Source organism: Anomaloglossus baeobatrachus, chromosome 9 (genome assembly GCF_048569485.1).
Source record: "Anomaloglossus baeobatrachus isolate aAnoBae1 chromosome 9, aAnoBae1.hap1, whole genome shotgun sequence".
Taxonomy (NCBI): domain Eukaryota; kingdom Metazoa; phylum Chordata; class Amphibia; order Anura; family Aromobatidae; genus Anomaloglossus; species Anomaloglossus baeobatrachus.
Genome location: NC_134361.1, coordinates 193,661,591 through 193,685,812, shown reverse-complemented (window position 1 = coordinate 193,685,812; position 24,222 = coordinate 193,661,591). Strand labels below are relative to the sequence as shown.

Here is a 24,222-nt window from a genome sequence, read left to right as displayed (position 1 = left end):
AAGTAAACATTTTGGAGCGGGATGCTTTGACGGAAAAGGTGGCTATCACTTTAGGTGTCATATGATAACGCATCTATTCATGAATCAATGGCGGAATTACACAGTAAAAGGGCAGAGCTTTAAGCTCCTTTTCCTCTGCAGTGTCCTGAAATCTATTATCTCAGTATGTGCATGTTTCTGATGAATGCTGTCACCACAGCCAAGTTTTCCTCAATCCAAAACAGAGACTTGACTAAGCCTGGAGTCAGAGCGATCTGCAGCAGGAAGACATGTTTCACGTCTATGGGATATGTAACACCGCGGGTGAGAATATAAAGAAGTTTTAATCTTTGCTGATCTTAACACGAGTTATGGCATAAAAGGTCATTCTGGGATGTGATTGCATCTCTGTACATCTAATTGTTTCTCTTCTATAAGCCATAGAAGATTCTGTATCATTACAGATGTTTACACCTTGGTGATAGCTTATCCTTTAAGGGGATATCCAATTACTATCTTACTTGTTGGAGTATGACTCTTAGGGTACCTTCACACTTAGCGATGCAGCAGCGATCCGACCAGCGATCTGACCTGGTCAGGATCGCTGCTGCATCGCTACATGGTCGCTGGTGAGCTGTCAAACAGGCAGATCTCACCAGCGACCACTGAACAGCCCCCAGCCAGCAGCGACGTGCAAGCGACGTTGCGCTTGCACGGAGCCGCCGTCTGGAAGCTGCGGAGACTGGTAACTAAGGTAAACATCGGGTATGGTTACCCGATGTTTACATTAGTTACCAGTGTGAGCAGGGAGCAGGGAGCCGCGCACACAGAGCGCTGGCTCCTTGCTCTCCTAGCTGCATTACACATCGGGTTAATTAACCCGATGTGTAATGCAGCTACATGTGCAGAGAGCAGGGAGCCGCGCACACTGCTTAGCGCTGGCTCCTTGCTCTCCTAGCTGCTGTACACATCGGGTTAATTAACCCGATGTGTACAGCAGCTACATGTGCAGAGAGCCGGAGCCGGCAGCACAGGCAGCGTGAGAGCTGCAGAGGCTGGTAACTAAGGTAAATATCGGGTAACCACCTTGGTTACCCGATGTTTATCTTGGATACAGCTTACCTCAGCTGTCAGACGCCGGCTCCTGCTCCCTGCTTGCTTCATTTGTCGCTCTCTCGCTGTCACACACAGCGATCTGTGTGTCACAGCAGGAGAGCGGCTTTGAAGAAAACGAACCAGGGCTGTGTGTAACGAGCAGCGATCTCGCAGCAGGGGCCAGATCGCTGCTCAGTGTCACACACAGCGAGATCGCTAATGAGGTCACTGCTGCGTCACAAAAAGCGTGACTCAGCAGCGATCTCGGCAGCGAGCTCGCTGTGTGTGAAGCACCCCTTAGTGCCCCAACCAAATCTATAAAAGAAAATGCCCCAATGCTAACTATATCACAGATTTTTCTCTGTGCTGTGACACCACCAACCTGGTACTGTGCAGAAATCTGAAAAATAGCACCAATGATAAAATGCAATTTCTAAAGGTTGTATACAACACTGAATAATGGAACATTCGTGGTTTACCGAAAATTGGGATCCTGTGGTTTGCCAACACTTGGCAAGTACTTTTCCCCAACCCATGGACCTTTGTCAACCCTTAGTTTCAAAGTACATGTATTGTATTTTAAGAAAATACGGAATTAATAATTCTTGTTTTTTTTCTGAAATCTGACAATAAATTTAAAAAACTGAAAGTTCTAAACTATTATAGAATTTTTTTTACTTTTACATATTTATTACTATTTTTTTTGTGGGTATTTTGCTTTGTTACCATTTTATTAACGGATCTCTAGCCCTAACCCTAGCCCTCGTAATGCCTCTAGAGTTTAAATTTAACCCTAGCCCTCGAAATAGCTCTAGCCCTAATTCTAAACCTAGCCCTCGTAATAGTTCAAACCTTAAATCTAACCCTAGCCCTCGTTATATCTCTAGGCTTAAATCTAACCCTAGCCTTCATAATAGATCTAGCCCTAAATCTAACACTAACCTTCGTAATAGCTCTAGCCCTAAATCTAACCCTAGCCCTCTTAATAGTTCTAAACTTAAATCTAACCCTGGCCCTCGCAATAGCTGAAGCCTTAAATCTAACCCTAGCCCTTTTAATAGCTCTAGCCTTAAATTTAATCCTAGACCTCGTAATAGCTCTAGCCTTAAATCTAACTCTAGCCCACGTAAAAGCTCTAGACTTAAATCTAACCCTAGCCCTTGTAATAGCTCTAGCTTTAAATCTAGCCCTAACCCTCAAAATATATCTAGCCTTAAATCTAACCCTGGCCCTCGCAATAGCTGTAGCCTTAAATCTAACCCTAGCCCTTGTAATAGCTCTAGCCTTAAATGTAACCCTAGCCCTCATAATAGATCAAGCCTTAAATCTAATCCTAACTCTTGTAATAGTGCTATCCTTAAATCTAACACTAGCCCACGTAAAAGCTCTAAATCTAAACCTAGCCCTCATAAAAGTTCTAGCCTTAAATCTTACCCTAGCCCTCGTAATAGCTCTAGTCTTAAATCTAACCCTAGCCATTATAATAGCTCTAGCCTTAAATCAAACCCTAGCCCTCGTAATAGCTCTAGTCTTAAATCTAACCCTAGCCCTCATAATAGCTCCAGCCTTAAATTTAACCCTAGACATTATAATAGCTCTAGCCTTAAATCTAACCCTAGCCCTTATGATAGCTCTAGCCTTAAATCTAACCCTAGCCCTTATAATAGCTCTAGCCTTAAATCTAACCCTAGCCCTTATAATAGCTCTAGCCTTAAATCTAACCCTAGCCTTATAATAGCTCTAGCCTTAAATCTAACCCTAGTCCTCGTAATAGCTCTAGACTTAAATCTAACCCTAGCCCTTGTAATAGCTCTAGCTTTAAATCTAGCCCTAACCCTCAAAATATCTCTAGCCTTAAATCTAACCCTGGCCCTCGCAATAGCTGTAGCCTTAAATCTAAAGGCTGCTTTACACCAGACAATCTATCGTGCGATAGATCGTCGGGGTCACGGTTTTTGTGACGCACATCCGGCATCGCTGGCGATGCCGGCCTGTGTGACACCTCCTAGCGACGCAGTATCGCTCACAAATCGTGAGTCGGGTACTGCTCGTTAGGTTCCATAATATCGTTTAATTTGGTTGATCATCGTTTCCGTGGTGGCACACGCCGCTCCATGTGACACCACGGGAACGATGACCAGCTCACCTGCCTCCCGCGGCTGCCGCCGGCTCTATGTGGAAGGAAGGAGGTGGGCGGGATGTTTACATCCTGCTCATCTCCGCCCCTCCGCTTCTATTGGCCGGTGGCCGTGTGACGTCGCTGTGACGCCGAACGTCCCTCCCACTTCAGGAAGTGGACGTTCGCCGCCCACAGCGAGGTCGCACGAGAGGTAAGTATGTGTGACGGGGGTTACTGACTTTGTGCGACACGGGCAGCGATTTGCCCGTGACGCAGAAAGGACGGGGGCGGGTACGATCGATTGAGAAATCGCACAATCGATCGTACCATGTAAAGCAGGCTTAACCCTAGCCCTTGTAATAGCTCTAGCCTTAAATGTAACCCTAGCCCTCATAATAGATCAAGCCTTAAATCTAATCCTAACTCTTGTAATAGTGCTATCCTTAAATCTAACCCTAGCCCACGTAAAAGCTCTAAATCTAAACCTAGCCCTCATAAAAGTTCTAGCCTTAAATCTTACCCTAACCCTCGTAATAGCTCTAGTCTTAAATCTAACCCTAGCCCTTATAATAGCTCTAGCCTTAAATCTAACCCTAGCCCTTATAATAGCTCTAGCCTTAAATATAACCCTAGCCCTCATAGTAGCTCTAGCCTGAAATCTAACCCTAGCCCTTGTAATAGCTCTAGCCTTACATCTAACCCTAGCCCTCATAATAGCTCCAGCCTTAAATTTAACCCTAGACATTATAATAGCTCTAGCCTTAAATCTAACCCTAGCCATTATAATAGCTCTAGCCTTAAATCTAACCCTAGCCCTTATAATAGCTCTAGCCTTAAATCTAACCCTAGCCCTTATAATAGCTCTAGCCTTAAATCTAACCCTAGCCTTATAATAGCTCTAGCCTTAAATCTAACCCTAGCCCTTATAATAGCTCTAGCCTTAAATATAACCCTAGCCCTCATAGTAGCTCTAGCCTGAAATCTAACCCTAGCCCTTGTAATAGCTCTAGCCTTACATCTAACCCTAGCCCTCATAATAGCTCCAGCCTTAAATTTAACCCTAGACATTATAATAGCTCTAGCCTTAAATCTAACCCTAGCCCTTATGATAGCTCTAGCCTTAAATCTAACCCTAGCCCTTATAATAGCTCTAGCCTTAAATATAACCCTAGCCCTCATAGTAGCTCTAGCCTGAAATCTAACCCTAGCCCTTGTAATAGCTCTAGCCTTACATCTAACCCTAGCCCTCATAATAGCTCCAGCCTTAAATTTAACCCTAGACATTATAATAGCTCTAGCCTTAAATCTAACCCTAGCCATTATAATAGCTCTAGCCTTAAATCTAACCCTAGCCCTTATAATAGCTCTAGCCTTAAATCTAACCCTAGCCCTTATAATAGCTCTAGCCTTAAATCTAACCCTAGCCTTATAATAGCTCTAGCCTTAAATCTAACCCTAGCCCTTATAATAGCTCTAGCCTTAAATATAACCCTAGCCCTCATAGTAGCTCTAGCCTGAAATCTAACCCTAGCCCTTGTAATAGCTCTAGCCTTACATCTAACCCTAGCCCTCATAATAGCTCCAGCCTTAAATTTAACCCTAGCCCTTATAATAGCTCTAGCCTTAAATCTAACCCTAGCCTTATAATAGCTCTAGCCTTAAATCTAACCCTAGCCCTTATAATAGCTCTAGCCTTAAATATAACCCTAGCCCTCATAGTAGCTCTAGCCTGAAATCTAACCCTAGCCCTTGTAATAGCTCTAGCCTTACATCTAACCCTAGCCCTCATAATAGCTCCAGCCTTAAATTTAACCCTAGACATTATAATAGCTCTAGCCTTAAATCTAACCCTAGCCCTTATGATAGCTCTAGCCTTAAATCTAACCCTAGCCCTTATAATAGCTCTAGCCTTAAATCTAACCCTAGCCCTTATAATAGCTCTAGCCTTAAATCTAACCCTAGCCTTATAATAGCTCTAGCCTTAAATCTAACCCTAGTCCTCGTAATAGCTCTAACCTTAAATTTAACCCTACCCTTCGTAATAGCTCTAGCCTTAAATCTAACCCTATCCCTTGTAGTAGCTCTAGCCTAAAATGTAACCCTAACCCTCAAAATAGCTCTAGCCTTACATCTAACCCTAGCCCTTGAAGTAGCTCTAGCCTTAAATCTAACCATAGCCCTCTTAATAGCTCACTTTATTATACTGAAATATTTCTCATCTCAGTTGCTTTCTGTGGTCTTTAAGGAACTGGTGGCAGTGAAAGAGAGCTTCAGTCATCGACTCCATGTGCCAGAACGCTACCCGTCTTCATTGGACGTCCTCCTGGATCATTTAAGGTAGACGTGGAGAATGGGGTAGAATTTTCTACCCAATACAACTTGGAAACTTGAACAAAATAGGATCATAATACAAGAATAAAAGCCTTCAAGTGAATCTTTCCCTCTGTGATACCAGTGTATAGAAAGATTGAGTAATATTCCTATTTTTCCTGATCTGAAACATCTGCATTATCTTTCTGTAGGTCACCCACACGAGCAGTGTGAGGCTCTTCAGTGTTTTCATTCCATCCTGTTTGATGCTCCACAGGGTCACAGACCGAACACAAATCAACTCAGACTTAGTAGTCAGGAGAAGGGGCAGGGGTGAAACCCAATCTTAAAAAATATTCAGTGTCTCCAAACAACATCTCAGTTTTCTTTAAGACCTCCGTGACATCCAGAAGGACAGAATTTAAGCCTACATTAAGAGGGTGACCAAGATGACGCAAGCTACATGTATACAGCTCCATACAAGAAAGGAACGTGTCTTAATGTCAAGAAACCAATAGAGTTTTTAAAAAAAAAAAAAAAAGTTCTTCGATTATTGCATTTGTGCCTTTTTTGTTTGTTTTCTTGGTCTTTTCAGACTTTTTTTTATCTATTTTATTTTATTTATTATATTTGGTGTTTTCAGACTTTCTTTTATTTATTTTATTTATTTTATTTGGTGTTTTCAGACTCTATTTTATTTATTTATTATATTTGGTGTTTTCAGACTTTATTTTATTTCTTTAATTTTATTTATTTTATTTGGTGTTTTCAGACTCTATTTTATTTTATTCGATGTTTTCAGATTTTATTTTATTTTAATTATTTATTTATTTATTTGTTTGGTGTTTTCAGACTTTATTTAGTATACTAGCTGTAGTACCCGGGACGTTGCCCGGGATAGTAACTGTCTCTCTGTCTCTCTCCCAGTCTGTGTCTGTCTGTTTCTAATGTCTGTATCAGTCTCTCTAAATGTTTCTGTATCAGTCTCTCTGTCTGTCTCTATCTCTGTGTCTGTCTCTATCTCTGCGTCTGTCTGTCTCTATCTGTCTGTCAGTCTCTTTCCCCGTTTGTCTCATTCCTGGTCTGTCTCGTTCCCCATCTGTCTCTTTCCCTCTCTCTGTCTCTTTCCCTGTCTGTCTCTTTCCCCGTCTGTCTCTGTCTTTTTCCTTGTCTCTGTCTCTTTCCCCATCTGTCTCTTTCCCCGTCTGTCTCTTTCCCTGTCTGTCTGTGTCTGTCTGTCTCAGTCTGTTTCTTTGACTGTCTGTCTCTCTCTATCAGTCTCTTTCCCTGTCTGTCTGTCTCTTCTGTTTGTCTCTCTCTGTCTGTCTCCCCATCGACATCATCTTACCTCACACATAAGCTTCTTATGCTATAAATGTCCTTTGTTCCTATACCAACCAATTATAGCTCCTATTAATAACCTAATAGCTCGCAGCTCCATTCACTTCAATGGAAGCAGGATTTTTGGAGAGTAACTGTAAAGCGCAGGGTCAAATTTTCCCGTCAAAACATAGTCTATAACATTCCCTGAGTCACATGGGGTGTCTGTGCAAAATGTTATGATTGTAAATGCAACGGTGCAAATTCCTTTAGCGGACATACACACACACACACATACATACATACATACATACACACACTCAGCTTTATATATATTAGATTTTATTTTTATTTAATTTATTTAATTTGGTGTTTTCAGACTTTATTAGCTATGAATTTCTTTTATATATATTTTTTTTTTAATTCTATTTTTATCTGTTCTCTTGGGGTTTTTTTTCTATGTTCACCATTGGGGAGGGGTTGTGTTAACAGATAATTGACCATTTCAAACTTTATAAAAAGTTTCAAAACTTTTGCGCAAATGTCCTCCAGTCCTCGTCCCCGGAAATAATTTTATATATGCCATTTTTTCATGCATTATTTTAGGAGGACATGCAAACTTTTTGCTCTAAAAAGGCACCAAAAAAGGTAAAAGACAAAAATAAATAGCATTTTTTCTGCTTTTGCCCAAAATTCATGAATTACATGAGGCATTTTGAACAATTTGACACAAATAAAGAGAAAAAAAGAAGCTTAAAAAAATGCAATTGATAAATCGGGCCCCTCTTTGGCCATCTTGTCAAATATCTACGGTAATGTACAGTATGCCAACTATGGGATTTTTAGTATTTAGAAAGTAAAAATGATATATTATCTTCAAAGATATTATTTTTACTACAATTAAGGTCATATGAAAGATTTATTATTGATGGTACCAAGATAGAACATAAGATATGGGGTCCTTACCCCCTTGGCCAAAGATTTGAGAGGTTTTACCTTTATCTCTGATTGTAGAGGCCCCGTCCCGTCTTGTATTACCCAGATATCCAATTGATTTGAATGTGTGTAATACCTAATATTTCCTGTGGAGGTGCTACAGGGAAACTGAACTGCCTAGAGCCTAAACTGAATTTTCCTAGAGAATAATGTTGGTCGCAACAGAAGGATAAACCTCGTTGTTGATTGAATCTTCCAACAAGTTGGGATTGACCAGAAACAGAAAACCCCTTTAATTTCCATTTTAGAGATTTATTTTTTTATTTTTTTTTTTAAAAAGAGGGGAAATAATATATGGAAACTGTTGAAAAATATAGGTCAAAAGTAATGGTCACGTTAATTGGTTGTGAGATACGCAGTGGAACTGTGGTGGCAGTCGTCAAAATATTGGGAACCACATTGATCCCAAAAAACAAGGTCACCTTTGTGTGCTAAGAGTTGTGTCACGAATGTAACACGGCCAGCTGACAATCCAGTGGCATCAAGTGTTAGAAAATCCCATAGATTGACAGTACGTGTTATTATCTGACAGTTCCCTGTTTCTAAAGCAGCGGACTCTAAGACCCTGGGAAACTGTCAGTTTTTGCTCTCAGTTGCCATCCTCTGACTTCCTTTATAAACCTCACCCTGGGGTGGTTTGAGTGCTGTTTATAGTTGTTCCTGGCTGTGGTCTGCAGCGGTCGTCTCCTCTTGTTGTTCCAGAGACTTCTGTGGTTGCTGCTCCTAAGATAAGTGATTGACTATTTGCTTTCTACCTGGGATTAGGTGGTAGCATTTGTGTTTCCCCTTTATTGTTTTCTTTTGTCTCTCTTAGTATTAGTGGAGCCATCCTTACTTTTGTGCCCAAATCAGGACTTGCCTACGGTGAGATATTCCTGCTCAGCGACAGGTGCAGAACCTGTATAGGGTTGGTAAGGGTAATGAGGGAGAGCTACAGGTTGCTGTCAGAGGTCACCACTTCCTCCCTTTCCCTAGCGGTAGGGCATTACTTTCCTCTTCCCTTTGAGTTGTACTGTACGACTGATATAGCTTCTATCCTCGGCCGGGACAAGTTGGCCTCCAAATTATGGTCACTCTATTGAAAGAACAAGACGTAAAACGTAAGTGTGGATCCTTCATGAATAAATGTCTCATCTCCCATTTGAGAACGCAGATAAGTATTAGACCCTAGATGTGTCATGGTGGGTTCATATTCCATAGTGGTTGTCCTATGAATCCTCATATGAATTAATGATGATTTTAATAGGACTATATCAAAGAAATGCTATTTCTTCAGGCCCTCCAAAGAGTTAAAAAAGTAAAGTAAAAAAAGGAGCAAGAAAAAGTCCAAATGACCTGGAGTCAATATCTATTTTCACTATGGTCAGTGTTCCAGTACCATGGGCGTCAGTCTGTGAGACTTGATGGAGTTTTGGCTCTCGAATATTCACAGCTCCAGGTTATGCCAGAGATTCCTGCTCAGCTGTTTAGATCTGGTCCAACCGCAAAGCTCACAATCCCAGCAGGTTTCTGGATAGCAATGTGAAAGTAATACTACAGTATGCGCCAAATCCTGTTTGTCTACAGCTCTTTGAGGTGGTACGATTCAAGGCCAAGTAGGACTGAGTATCAAAGCAAGCATCGCCGTTTCAAAGGATGGCGTATAATGGGGAGAAGGGGCCATTACGAAGAATTTCAATCAAACGTACGTCAAGACTCCTCTCCGACAAAACATATCAATGTCATAGTCATCACTGCCCCAGATAAATTCCATCTCCGGTTGCCAAAAAAATCCTTTTTCATGTCTACAATCAATGCTAACCTACATGTATCGGAGAAGATGGGTTGGCCTTTCTCCATGGGCAGTGTAAGGCTCCTTTTTTCTACAGGATCTAAAACTCTAGGAAGGAATGGGTGCACAATCTACTCTTCTCCAAGGAATGATTAAAAGAAAGGGGCAAACACCCTTGCACCCCCAGTTCCCATCCACCCTTAACTGTGAAAGCTGGTTTGGTGGTTGTTTTGGTTACTCAAAACCTCCCGAAAAAAAATAAAAAGATCTGATGTTTTCTCCAATTTTTGGAAACGTCTACAATCAATGCTAACCATGCATCGGAGAAGATAGGTTGACTTCATACCCGTCTCTATGGGTAATGTAAGGCTGCTTTTTTCTAGAGGAGCTAAAACTCTTGGAAGGAATGGGTTTAAGGCCAGTTGATAAATCCTACTCTTCTCTAAGAAATTATTAAAAGAAAGGAGCAAACACCCTTGCACCCCAGCTGCCATCCACCCATCCCTGCAAAAGCTGGTTTGGTGGCTGTTTTGGTTACTCAAAGCCTCCTAAAAAAAAGAATAAAAAGACCTCATGTTTTGTCCAATTTTTGGAAAAGTCTATTCAATGCTAACCTACATGCATCGGAGAAGATAGGTTGACCTCATTCCCGTCTCCATGGGCAATGTAAGGCTCCTTTTTTCTACAGTAGCTAAAACTCTAAGAAGGAATGGGTTTAAGGCCAGTGGCACAATCCTACTCTTCCCCAAGAAATGGTTAACAGAAACGGGCAAATGCCCTTGTATCCCCAGCTTTCATCCACTCTTCCCTGTAAAAGCTGCTTTGGTGGCTGTTTTGTTACTCCAAACCTCCTTAAAAAAATAAATAAAATGGGCTGATGTTTTCGGCAAATGTTTGGAAGAATTCTCCATCAAACTAAAGCCTGCTTTACACCTTACGATCGAGCATACGATATCGTATGCGATCGTAACCGCCCCCAGCGTATGTGTGGCACGTTCAATTTGTTGAATGTGCCGCACAAACGATTAACCCCCGTCACACGTACTTACCCGTCCATATGACCTCGCTGTGGGCGGCGAACGTCCACTTCCTGGAGTGGGAGGGACGTTCGGCATCACAGCGACGTCACGCAGCAGCCGGCCAATAGAAGCGGAGGGGCGGAGCTGAGCGGGAAGTAAACATCCCGCCCACCTCCTTCCTTCCGCATTGCTGGCCGGGAGCCGCAGGACGCAGGTAAGATCTGTTCATCGTTCCCGGGGTGTCACACAATGCGATGTGTGCTACCCCGGGTACGATGAACAATCTCACGTTCAATTCTAGATAAATGAACGATGTGCATGCGATGAACGTTTTACCGTTCAATCGCAATCGCACGTAGCTGTTGCACACTACAATGTACCTTACGATGCCGGATGTGCGTCACTTACGACGTGACCCCACCGACACATTGTAATATACACTGCAGCGTGTAAAGCGGGCTTAAGTCACAATAGTTACATAGGTTGAAAAAAAGACCTAGGTCCATCTTGTCCAACCTTCATCGACAGGTGAGCATTTCTGCACTTTTTGTGGACATATTAGGGTGAAGCTTAAAATGTCCCAAAATGGGGACAAACAAGTTGGGAAGTATGTAGCTCTCGATAAAGGGAGCCTAACACGAGATTCATGCTGCCCAAACAACAGTTGCGTGAATCAGAGTCTGACTTCCATGTAGGTTTTACTTGGATACTCTCTCTTCCGATTCTTTGGACTTTGCATCTTAGGTTTCTGAAGGCTTCTCCCTGCCCTGCTTCCCTTGACTGACCCGTTTCTCCATATGTGTGTGTATGGAGAGAGACTTATCAATCATGAGTCGGGCAGCATGAATCTACCATCAGGTTCCCCTTAAACTTGTTGTCCAGGACTGGGAAAACATGGTTTCTTTCTTCCAAAACTACTTTTATGCCAATATGTGCTTTTGGAAGGAACAAGCCATGCTTTTCTAACTATGGGCAACCCCTTTTCAGACAAGTCTCAGTTACACAAGACCAAAGTGTGTATATAGTATGTGGGATGTCTAGGGTTGTCACAATGGCTGGTGGCCCCAGTTTATCCCCTCGACGTCATGTCTTGGGCAGAAGCATCAATGCTGGAACGTGACCTCTGGGTCTAATCCTCTTGAGCTCCTTGTTCCCCTGGCTGCTGATTTTATTTAAGCCCTGTCTGCCTTTCATTTTTCAGTTATAAAAGCAGATGAGGATAATATTTACCATAACCTCACATTTATGCTGAGAAACAGACGCTTCGTCTTTTTTCTTGTGGGACTTCGGAGTCATGGGAAAGTGAAGGCCTCATTAGCCCGATGGGGTCTGGATACTATAAGTGAAATGGTTAATGTTGTATCTAAAGTATATTTGCTCTTCTCCTGGAGGACTACCAATAAGCAGACATTGCGCACACTTGTATATATAATGAGATTTTCTTTAGTGTGTGTTTGTCCTTAACATACTCCCAAATCGTTTCCTCTAGTAAATAAAGCTCCCCGGGCAAGAAAACAGTGAACGCAGAATACTGCGGAGAGGAAGAATATACACACGTAGATCGGTGCCAGGAGAAGTCCACCATTGTAGTATATATATATATATATATATATATATATATATATATATATATACACAGTATATATGGATAGTGGTTCATTGGATAAGTCTCGTTTTGGGTAACAGCCAACATGGTCATCATTGCACCTAATGTAGATAATGTCAGCCCTATTTCCCGCAATACAGTGATATATAACCTCATCCCCGAATATCTTTTGTCATTCAGGTACCTTAATAAACTGGGTGGTAATACCTGTACTTGGAGCCATATTCATGAGAAGTTTGAGGGGATGGCGAACTAGGCAATTGCATAAGGCACTCATTTCCTAATGGCCACTTGACAACTAGAACGACAGGATTAAAGGCACCTGTAGCGCCATCGTCTCTGCAGAGATGCCGACTTACCACCCCGGCCGGGTCATGTCCTCTCGGCACTTCCCCAGCCATCCACGTGTGCTGCTGCCTCCTTCCTGTTCCGGGCCCTGTACATGCCATACAGAGTTCCCAGGAGTGCACCTAAGACGCGCGCACGCACTCCAGTCCTCCTCTTAAAAGGCCGGCGTGCCATTACCCGGAAATGCCTCTCAGCCTATGGATGTGTATTTAAGGCACCCACCCATTAGGGTAGGTGACTGAGCAACACATTCAGTTAGTCAGTCTGCTATCTAGTTGTCAGGTCCTGTTATCTCTGTGTCCGTCACCTGAGTCTGCTTTCCCATACCTGCCTATCTCTGCCGTGCCCACCATTCCAGTCCATACCCACCTATCCGGCCTGCCTCAGTCATCCCGCCTATACCTGACTACATCACTTGCCCTAGGGGTCACCTGCCACAGCCCCGGTCACTTCCCTGTTAGTTGTACCTGGTGTCTGCCTCACAGTGGGCGCTTAGTTAAGCCCCTCCCACTTAAGGTTAAGCCCAGGTCCCCCCTGTGGTCCAGTGGATTCACTAGCCCCGCTCGCTGCCCTTACACTGGAAGTGAGCATCACAGCTCTCAGGATTAAATATCAGTAAATTACTATGAGTAGTAATATTATACAAGCCCTATACTGCATTATTTGGGCTCTTAAAAGAGGACCTCTCACCAAGTCAAAAATGCTCAGTATTTTCTCTTATTTTATTCCCGCCGTTCCCAAGAGTATTCTGTTTTTTGTTTTGTTAAAATCTGCTATACAGTTCCAGAGATATGTTGTTTTTTTATTTAGTGATACTTATGTCCTTTTCCTAGGGGGCGTGACTCATAGGGTAATAATGCAGAGCAGAAGACACGCCCCAGAGGAGCCAGGAAGCCATGCTTCCTTGGAAAGACCATAAAAATTAGCAATAAATGAAAAGTTCCCTATTTAAAAAACAAAACGATTACTCACAGGAGCAGCGGGAATAAAACAAGAGCAAGAACTTTAAGCCGTTGCTAGTTAAGCAATTCCCTATGTTATAGTTTGTGGTTCTCGTAAATATATATTGTTCTTGGCACTGAACTGAAAATGCGTAATGTATCTGAATGACAAAATTACTGGACGGTTGTCGGAAAACTACAAAATGTGAATGACTACCACAATGTAAGACAATTTATTCAAATAATCTACCGCAACCAGTAAGACGTGCCCGGAGCAAAAATAGAATTGCTCAAGCTGCATTCACACAAGTGACCCAATTTACTTCTTCTACTGTAATTCCTGCAGATAGCAAGAATAACTCCTACTGAACTGCACAATTTACTGGCTGAGTTGACATCTTAGCACCGAGCCCAATGGGCACGCAGAATTGGCTTAGACTTCTCCAGTATAAATCCTTGGGGCAATTCCAAGGAGAAGAGGAAACAGGCTAAATTCTAATCCTCCTTTCATTTACAAAAATAGCAACTCAACCTCTAACATCCTGGAACCTAGTAAGAAATAACTGGGCATGTCACAAACCAGGTGCAAGGTAAGTATAGCATCCACTCCCTTGGCAGGGTCAAAGTCAGGGTCGTCCTGTTCAAGTTGAAAGCAGGGTCATCCTGTCCAAGTAAGAGGCAGGGTCTTCCTGTCCAAGTAAGAGGCAGGGTCTTCCTGTTCAAGTCAGAGGCAGGGTCATCCTGTCCAAGTCGGAGACAGGGTCATCCTGTTCAAGTCAAAGGCAGGGTCGTCTTGTTCAAGTCAGAGGCAGGGTTGTACTGTCCAAGTCAGAGGCAGGGTCATCCTGTCCAGGTCAGAGGCAGGGTTGTCCTGTCCAAGTCAGAGGCAGGGTCGTTCTGTTCAAGTCTGGGGCAGGGTCGTACTGTCCAAGTCAGAGGCAGGGTCGTCCTGTCCACGTCAGAGGCAGGGTTGTCCTGTCCAAGTCAGAGGCAGGGTCATCCTGTTCAAGTCTGGGGCAGGGTCGTACTGTCCAAGTCAGAGGCAGGGTCGTCCTGTCCAGGTCAGAGGCAGGGTTGTCCTGTCCAAGTCAGAGGCAGGGTCGTTCTGTTCAAGTCTGGGGCAGGGTCGTACTGTCCAAGTTAGAAGCAGGGTAGATCTGTCCAAGTCAGAGGCAGGGTCATCCTGCTCAAGTCAGAGGCAGGGTTGTTCTGTACAAGTCAGAGGCAGGGTCATCCTGTCCAAGTCAGAGGCAGGGTCATCCTGCTCAAGTCAGAGGCAGGGTCGATCTGTCCAAGTCAGAGGCAGGGTCATCCCGCTCAAGTCAGAGGCAGGGCATCCTGCTCAAGTCAGAGGCAGGGTCGATCTGTCCAAGTCAGAGGCAGGGTCATCCTGCTCAAGTCAGAGGCAGGGTCGATTTGTCCAAGTCAGAGGCAGGGTCATCCTGCTCAAGTCAGAGGCAGGGTCGATCTGTCCAAGTCAGAGGCAGGGTCATCCTGTCCAAGTCAGAGGTAGTGTCGATCTGTCCAAGTCAGAGGCAGGGTCGATCTGTCCAAGTCAGAGGCAGGGTCATCCCGCTCAAGTCAGAGGCAGGGCATCCTGCTCAAGTCAGAGGCAAGGTCGATCTGTCCAAGTCAGAGGCAGGGTCATCCTGTCCAAGTCAGAGGCAGGGTCATCCTGCTCAAGTCAGAGGCAGGGTCGATTTGTCCAAGTCAGAGGCAGGGTCATCCTGCTCAAGTCAGAGGCAGGGTCGATCTGTCCAAGTCAGAGGCAAGGTTATCCCACTCAAGTCAGAGGCAGGGTCGATCTGTCCAAGTCAGAGGCAGGGTCATCCTGCTCAAGTCAGAGGCAGGGTCATCCTGCTCAAGTCAGAGGCAGGGTCATCCTGCTCAAGTCAGAGGCAGGGTCGATCTGTCCAAGTCAGAGGCAGGGTCATCCTGTCCAAGTCAGAGGCAGGGTCATCCTGCTCAAGTCAGAGGCAGGGTCGATTTGTCAGAGGCAGGGTCATCCCGCTCAAGTCAGAGGCAGGGTCGATCTGTCCAAGTCAGAGGCAGGGTCGTTCTGTCCAAGTCAGAGGCAGGGTCGTCCTCTACAAGTGAGAGGCAGGTTTGTCCTGTCCAAGTCAGAGGCAGGGTCTTCCTGTCCTTGAACCTGATCAACACTGGTTTGGTCATCCAAGTAGATTTTGAGCCTTGTCTTATAAAGGGAATTTTACGCTAGGTTTTTGCTTCCCCATCTGATAGCACCATGATGTAGGGGCAGAGACCCTGATTCCAGCTATGTGTCACTTACTCGGCTGTATACTGCAGTTTTGATAAAATCCTTTTTTTTATCTGCTGCAGATCTACCTTTTCTCTGAATGCTGCCCACACCACCGATTGAGAGCTCTGTGTGCACTGTGCATAGGCAGAAAGCTGCCAATCATTAGTAGGGGCGTGCTTATACACAGCTCATGAATATGGAACAGATTTTTTAGTCATATAATGATAATCTCCTTTAAATAAAACTGTGATTTGATCTAAACTACAGCAAGCAGCCCACTAAGTGATATATTGCCCGAATCTGGGTCTTTTGTCTTACATTATACTACTATCAGATTAGGTGGCAAAAACCTGGTGACAGATTCCCTTTAAATAGAAAAATAAATCAAATTAGATAATACATACTTAACGCCACCAATCACATGAGATATCCTTCAATTTATTTTCTGCCTAATATCCTCGGCAACATAAACCTGGCCTGGATGAGAAGAGCCTCTGCAGAACTGCTGCAAAATGGCATTTAATATTCATTCCCTTACCATGATCTACTCAAAGTCGACAAAGGCCCCGTGCAAAAGATTTTATAGGGGTTCTTTTGGGAAATGAGTATCCTACAGAGGAAGACATAGTACATAGGTGTAAAAACAAGTATTGTATGCACTTTTGCTGCATGCTTTTAATGCATTTTTGGTGTATATAACTAAGTTTATGAAACATGTACTGCAGAAAAATGACATAATCTGCACCAAAAAAAGCAGCAAAAATCTGCTTTTTATAAGCAACTTATATACTGCCAAGAGAGCAGGTTTTGCTTGCAGAAAAAGAAGCAAAAAATGTGAACATAGCCACATATGTCCGCCTCTAGCTCCTCCTCCTCCATAGAATTTTAAAAGCAACAACTGTCATCTCCTATCTAAGTAATAAGGAAATCTGTTGTCTCCGCCTCTAGCTCCTCCCTCCTCCATAGAATTTTACAATCACCAACTGTCATCTATCTCAATATTAGGGAAAAGCTATTGTTTTCACCTCTAGCTTCTCCCCCTCCATAGAATTTTAAAAGCACCAACTGTCATCTATCTCAATATTAGGGAAAATCTGTTGTTTTCACCTCTAGCTCCTCCCTCCATAGAATTTTAAAAGCACCAACTGTCATCTCCTATCTCAATATTGGGGAAAATCTGTTGTCTCCACCTCTAGCTCCTCCCCCTCCATAGAATTTTAAAAGCACAAACTGTCATGTCCTATCTCAGTATTGGGGAAAATCTGGTGTCTCCACCTCTAACTCCTCCCCCTCCATAGAATTTTAAAAGCACAAACTGTCATCTCCTATCTCAGTATTGGGGAAAATCTGGTGTCTCCACCTCTAGCTCCTCCCCCTCCATAGAATTTTAAAAGCATCAACTGTCATCTATCTCAATAGTGGGGAAAATCTGTTTTCTCCGCCTCTAGCTCCTCCCCATCCATAGAATTTTAAAAGCATCAACTGTCATCTATCTCAATAGTGGGGAAAATCTGTTTTCTCCGCCTCTAGCTCCTCCCCATCCATAGAATTTTAAAAGCACCAACTGTCACCTATCTCTGTAATGGGGAAAGTCTTTTGTCTCCGCCTCAAGCTCCACCCCCTCCATAGAATTTTAAAAGCACCAACTGTCATCTATCTCAATATTGGGGAAAATCAATTGTCTCCGCCTCTAGCTCCTCCCTCTCCATATAATTTTAAAAGCACCAACTGTCATCTCAAAGCTCAGTAATGGCAAAATCTATGAGAATGAATGATCAGTCCAGGAGAATAAAAAAGCAGATGTGATTTTACTCATAAATTGTCCCGATGTGTTTGCAGGTGTCACGCAAGGTATGAGAGGACTACCAGCGAGTGACGCAACACAGCAGGAACACCAGGGCAGTGTCATGGCAGGAGAGGGGAGGGACGCCTGCAAGCAACACAACACAAGGGTACACCTGGGAAACAATACAGTGGTTTGCCCTGGCAATAGGGAAAGGGGCATGGGGTCACCATGAGGTTAGATCACCTGTTATGTCACCTGTTAGATCACAGCAGGATAGAAAGGAACCTTAACACTCACCTGAGGTTGATCACTACACTACCTAACATCCCTAAACGAGTCCTCGCCCCATGCGCAGTCACGTGCCTAGGCCCTTACTGACACTAAACTCAAAAGTGAGGGCCAGTGTGACGCTAGTCTCGCCACTACAATAAGACAACAAGAGGAAGGTAAGACAAACGGATGGGAAAAGGCACAATAAAAAGCACTCCTTGGTTACTTCAGTAGGAAACTTCGCTGCAATAGTAACAACACCACAGCTATGCAGCAATGTGCTCCTTCAACATGGACAGGATAGGTATGAGCTATAGCCGTCATAGGGAGGAGTGAGAAGCAGATATTTATAGGAGAAGGAAGTGGCTGTAGTTGAGGTTACAACTACAACACCACAGATATGCAGCACTGCTCTCCTTCAACATGGTCAGCATAGGTATGAGCTATAGCCGGCATAGGGAGGAGTGAGGAGTGGATATTTATAGCAGAAGGCAGTGGCTGCAGCTGAGGTTACAACTACAACACCACAGTTATACAGCACCACTCTCCTTCAAGATGGTCAACAAATGTAGGAGTTATAGCCAGCATAGGGAGGTGTGAGGAGTGCATATCATATATTTACAGCAGAAGGAAGTGGCTGTAGCTAAGGTTATAACTACAACACCACAGATATGCAGCATCGCTTTCCTTCAACATGGTTAGTATAGCTATGAGCTATAGCCAGCATAGGGAGGAGCGGATATCAGATATTTATAGCAGAAGGGAATGGCTGCAGCTGAGGTTACAACTACAACACCACAGATATGCAGCACCGCTCTACTTCAACATGGTCAGCATAGGTATGAGCTGTAGCCGACATAGGGAGGATGGGGAGCGGATATCAGAAATTTATAGTAGAAGGGAGTGGCTGCAGTTGAGGCGACAACTACAACACACATATATACACCACCGCTTTCCTTCAACATGGTCAGCATAGGTATGAGCTATAACCGGTATAGGGAGGAGTGAGGAGCAGATATCAGATATTTATAGCAGAAGGGAGTTGTTGCAGCTGAGGTTATAACTACAACAGCACAGATATGCAGCACCGCTCTCCTTCACCATGGTCAGCATAGGTATGAGCTGTAGCCAACATAGGGAGGCGTGAGGAGTGGATATCAGAAATTTATAGTAGAAGGGAGTGGCTGCAGCTGAGGCGACAACTACAACACCACATATATACACCACCACTCTCCTTCAACATGGTCAGCATAGGTATGAGCTATAGCCGGCATAGGGAGGAGTGAGGAGCAGATATTTATAGCAGAAGGAAGTGGCTGCAGCTGAGATTACAACTACAATACCACAGATATGCAGCACCACTCTCCTTCAACATGGTCAGCATAGGTATGAGCTGTAGCCAACATAGGGAGACGTGAGGAGCGGATATCAGAAATTTTTAGTAGAAGGGAGTGGCTGCAGCTGAGGTAACAACTACAACACCACATATATACACCACCACTCTCCTTCAACATGGTCAATATAGGTATGAGCTATAGCCGACATAGGGAGGCGTGAGGAGCGGATATCAGAAATTTATAGTAGAAGGGAGTGGCTGCAGCTGAGGCGACAACTACAACAACACATATATACACCAACGCTCTCCTTCAACATGGTCAGCATAGGTATGAGCTATAACCGGCATAGGAACAAGTGAGGAGCGGATATTTTTTTTAGCAGAAGAGAGTGGCTGCAGCTGAGGTTACAACTACCTGTTAGATCACTGCAGGATAGAAAGGAACCTTAACCTCTTCAGTACTGGCTGGAATTAAATATATTCCACATCAGGGTAAAAAAACGAGTGGGCACTAAAGTGGATCTGCGATCCACAATACGCTGTGACTTTCTGATCCCAGAGGCCACCTCAGACCGTGACATAAATTGAGAATGAGCGATCAGTCCAGGAGAAGTAAAAAGTTGATATATTACAAAGTTGCTAATGACGTTTACTCTAAACCATGGTATAACACATTCGGATATCACAACAATAAAGAAAGCTCAGTTTGATCTATATAGAAAATATTCAGCGGATGTGATAGAGCATGGATAGGCAACAGACGCACAGAGGAGCCTGCTGAGTGACTTAGCCCAGATCAGAAGGACCAAGACAGCGGGGACAACGCCAGTAGGTGCCATCCCAGGAGCCTTTCTTCTCCATGCTTGACATGAATAAAGGGATTAGGACGGTATGTTTCCGCTAGCTCTCTCCGCAGGACAATAGGCTCCGAGGTTTAGTGTCACACTCTCTGATACAAGTACAGCAGGCTGTCAATCAGATTTCATCAAGACGCTTGTGTCACTTCCATAATCTTATTAGCGGATAAAAACAGGCAAATCCTTCCTAGAATAGAACGTTACATTTAATAGCTCACACGATTCCTTTAATCCCTCTGGTCATCAGGCCATGTAGCTCGTCCGGAGGAATTTACCATTAAAAAAAAAAATTGCTTGTAGGTTTGGGTTGTAAATGACATGGGAATTCGGAAGACACAATTCTTAACTCCAGCAAAATCTTTAACCAACTTTATTGCAAACTGCATTTAATGGTCCATTGGCCCCGGAACAATGCGTCGCTGTGTATGGCTAAAAATCCCATTGCTCACGGAAGACGGGAGAGGGATCGCTGCTCCTAGAGGCACGGGAATTTCACAGATCTTATTTTAACAGCAAATTTACTCATCTTTTTAATGTTTTTTCTCTTATTATATTTTTTATGCTTTTTTTATTCAATATTTGCAAAAATTATTTGGCTGTGTGCACACCGTGCATTTTGATTGCGTTTTTTTCGAGCATTTTTTAGTGTCGTTTTGTCACAAAACTGCAAGCAAGTCCTGATGCCAGCAAAGTTAATGAGAATCCTGAAGTTTTGTGCACATGTTGAGAGTGCAGAAAATAATATGCAGCATATCTATTCTTTTGTGTTTTTGCCTGTGTTTTTCACCATTGAAAGCAATGAAAAATGTGTCATAAACACATCAACAATGCATCAAAAATGCTGCAAAAAAACACATTAAAAAAACCCCAGCAAGAATGCATAAAAACGCATGTAACAGTTTAAAAACATTGCAAAAACTCATCAAAAATGCAGCAAAACACAACAAAATTGCAGCAAAAACATAAAAAAATGCATCAAAACACAGCAAAAATGCAGCAAAACATAAAAAAGCATCAAAACACAGCAAAAATGCCTCAAAAATGCATCTTAAAAGGAATCAAAATCGCAGTAAAAATGAATCAAAAGCAGAGCAAAAACTCATCAAAATGCATAAAAATGCAGCAAAAACGCATCAAATATATATCAAAATGCATCAAAATTCAGCAAAAACGTATCAAATACAAATCAAAATGCATCAAAACGCAGCAAAAATGCATCAAATACAAACCAAAATGCAGTAAAAATGCATCAAATACATTTCAAAATGCAGCAAAAACGCATCAGATACAAACCAAAATGCATCAAAACGCAGAAAAAATGCATCAAATACATATCAAAATGCATCAAAGCATAGCAAAAACACATCAAATGTAAATAAAAATGCATCAAAACGCAGCAAAAAAACAACAAAACACATCAAAATGCAGCAAAACGCATCTAATACAAATTAAAATGCATCAAAACGCAGCAAAAAAACAACAAAACGCATAAAAACAAAGCAAAAACGAATAAAATACATATCAAAATGCATCAAAACGCCATAAAAACGCATCAAATACATATCAAAAGGCATCAAACCGCAGCAAACGCATCAAAAACATCAAAACGCCTCAAAAATGCATCAAATACATATCAAATTGCATCAAAACGCAGAAAAATACATCAAAAACATGAAAACGCAGCAAAAAGTCATCAAATACATATCAAAATGCATCAAAACGCCGCAAAAATGCATCACAAACATCAAAATGCAGCAAAAACGCATCAAATATATATCAAAATGCATCAAAACGCAGCAAAAATGCATCAAAAACATGAAAACGCACCAAAAAGTCATCAAATACATATCAAAATGCATCAAAACGCAGCAAAAATGCATCACAAACATCAAAATGCAGCAAAACCGCATCAAATATATATATATCTAAATGCATTAAAACGCAGCAAAAAGCAGGAAAATGTACACAGCAAAAAAGCAGCAAAAATGAATAAAAATCACAGCAAAAACATAAAAATCAGCAAAATAAAGCAAAAACATCAAAACAAAGCAAGAACAAGTCAAAAGCGCAGAAAAAATGAATAGGAATGCAAAAAACACGCAGCAAAAGGCATCAAATCGCAGCAAAAGTGTATAAAAAATGCAGCAAACAAATAAAAAATGCTTAAAAAACATCAAAAACACAGCAAAAATGCATTAAAAACATATCAAAACTAGAACTAGATGGACCTAGGTCTTTTTTCAACCTATGTAACTGTGAAAACATATCAAAATGTAGCAAAGCACATAAGAAAAACAAAACTACAAAAACCTCAAAAACATATCAAACGCATTAAAAAAGCAACAAAAATGAATCAAAAATACAGCAAAAACATAAAAAAATGCATCCATTTTTTTTTATTAGACTACATATTTGAAAATATTTTGTAACTTTTTTTGGAAATTAAAAAAAAAGGTTCAAAAATATTTTGAAAAAAATTCCAAATATCGGCTAATATATACTTTAGCATTACTTACTAGTTGCTGTATATTTTTAGAGATATTGAGGAGCACAATGACCATGTGTAAAGCAGAGTCACAACAAAGTTCAGCCAGGGTGATCCTCCCCGAATTCAGTAGGGATTCTTATCATATGAAAATAATGGAACATCGAGACATTTGTAACCCTAAAGTCCTTAAAGTTACTTATTCAGAGAGTTTTTGGGAATGAAAACAGAGCGAGCGTCCAGCTTTGAGGCTTTGAGGGACTTCTTTTTTTACTTAACCTCTTCACTGCCGGTTTTCGTTTTTTTTCCTCCGCTTCTTCCAAGAGCCATAACTTTTTCATTTTTTTCGTCAATATAGCCATGTGAGGGCTTGTTGTTTGCGGGACGAGTTGTACTTTTGAATGACACCATATGGTACGGGAAAAGAAATACAAGTGCTGTGAAATTGCAAAAAAAAGTGCAATTTCACTATAGTTTAAGGTTTTTATCACTTACCATGATCACTATATGGTAGAATTGACCTGGCAATATGATTCCTCAGGTCAGTACGAGTTCATAGATACCAAACATGTACAGTTAAGTGGTGAAAAAAAAACAACAAATTCTGATTGGCCAGAAGTCAGAAGTTGCATCAGAAGCTCCCAGTTCAAGTCTATGAGAGCCAGAAAGAGGCTCTCATAGACTTGTTTTGAGTTGTGACCTCCTCTTGTTCCATGAAACACTGGAGCTGCCAGCAGGTCACAAATCACCGGAGACTGACCAAGGAGACTGTGATAGAACATGAAGCCATCGGAGGGTGAGTATAAGACCGGGGACACGGGACTTACATTTAAAGCACCACTCAAGTGTTGAAATGTGTAAAAAAAATGTAGTTGAGCTTTAAAAGCATGCATTTGGGTCTAAAAATATATATACATATGCATATTATATAACAATACTCTTCCTAGGCACTTTCAAACTCCTAATTAAATACACAGACTTTAATTTTAAAAGGCATAATTTTTTTTAATTTTTTTAACTTATTTTTCAATTATTTTTATATTTTTAGAATTTTCTTTATTCTTTTCTAGACTTATTTTTTATATATATATATATATATATATATATATATAAATATATATATATATATATAAATATATATATATATATATATATATATATATATATATAAAACAATATTTTTCCTAGGAACTTTCAAGATCCTAATCAGATGCTAATTTTAAAAGGCATATATTTTTTTTTTTTTTTTAAACATTTTTAAATTATTCTTTTCTTATTCTTTCTTTGTTTTTAGTCTCATTATATACCGTATCCATTTTTATATATATAGAACCATACTTTTCCTAGGAACCTTCAAGATTCTAATTACATTCTAATTACATGCATGCGCAATAATTTTAATTGGCGTACAATTTGTTTAAAAATTTTCTAAACCTATACAATACCTATTCAGATGCAGTTACTTGATTAATTTTAAAAGGCGTAGATTTAAAAAAAAAAAAAAAAAAAGATTTATTTTTACTTTTTTTTTTTAAGTTTTTCATTATTGTTTTCTAGAATTATTATTTATATATTATTTATATATTTTTTATATATAAAACAATACTTTTCCTAGGAACTTTCAAGATCCTATTTAGATGCACGGACATTAATTTTAAAAAAACGTGGATTAAAAAAAAAATTATGTTTCTTTTTATTTTTTTTCTAGACTAACCACATATCTA

General features: G+C 41.5%; 1 protein-coding gene and 1 long non-coding RNA gene across 3 annotated transcripts in view; one reads left to right on the top strand and one right to left on the bottom strand.

Annotated features, from left to right (window-relative positions):
• Positions 1 to 5,936, top strand: part of LOC142250650 (uncharacterized) — a 58,880-nt gene extending 52,944 nt beyond the window's left edge. The window contains exons 2-3 of the long non-coding RNA XR_012725247.1: positions 5,439 to 5,530; positions 5,716 to 5,936. This is a non-coding gene — a long non-coding RNA (uncharacterized LOC142250650). The remainder of the gene's footprint in view (positions 1 to 5,438; positions 5,531 to 5,715) is intronic.
• Positions 1 to 24,222, bottom strand: part of LMX1B (LIM homeobox transcription factor 1 beta) — a 252,598-nt gene that overhangs the window by 186,654 nt on the left and 41,722 nt on the right. The gene's annotated exons all lie outside the window — the stretch shown is intronic.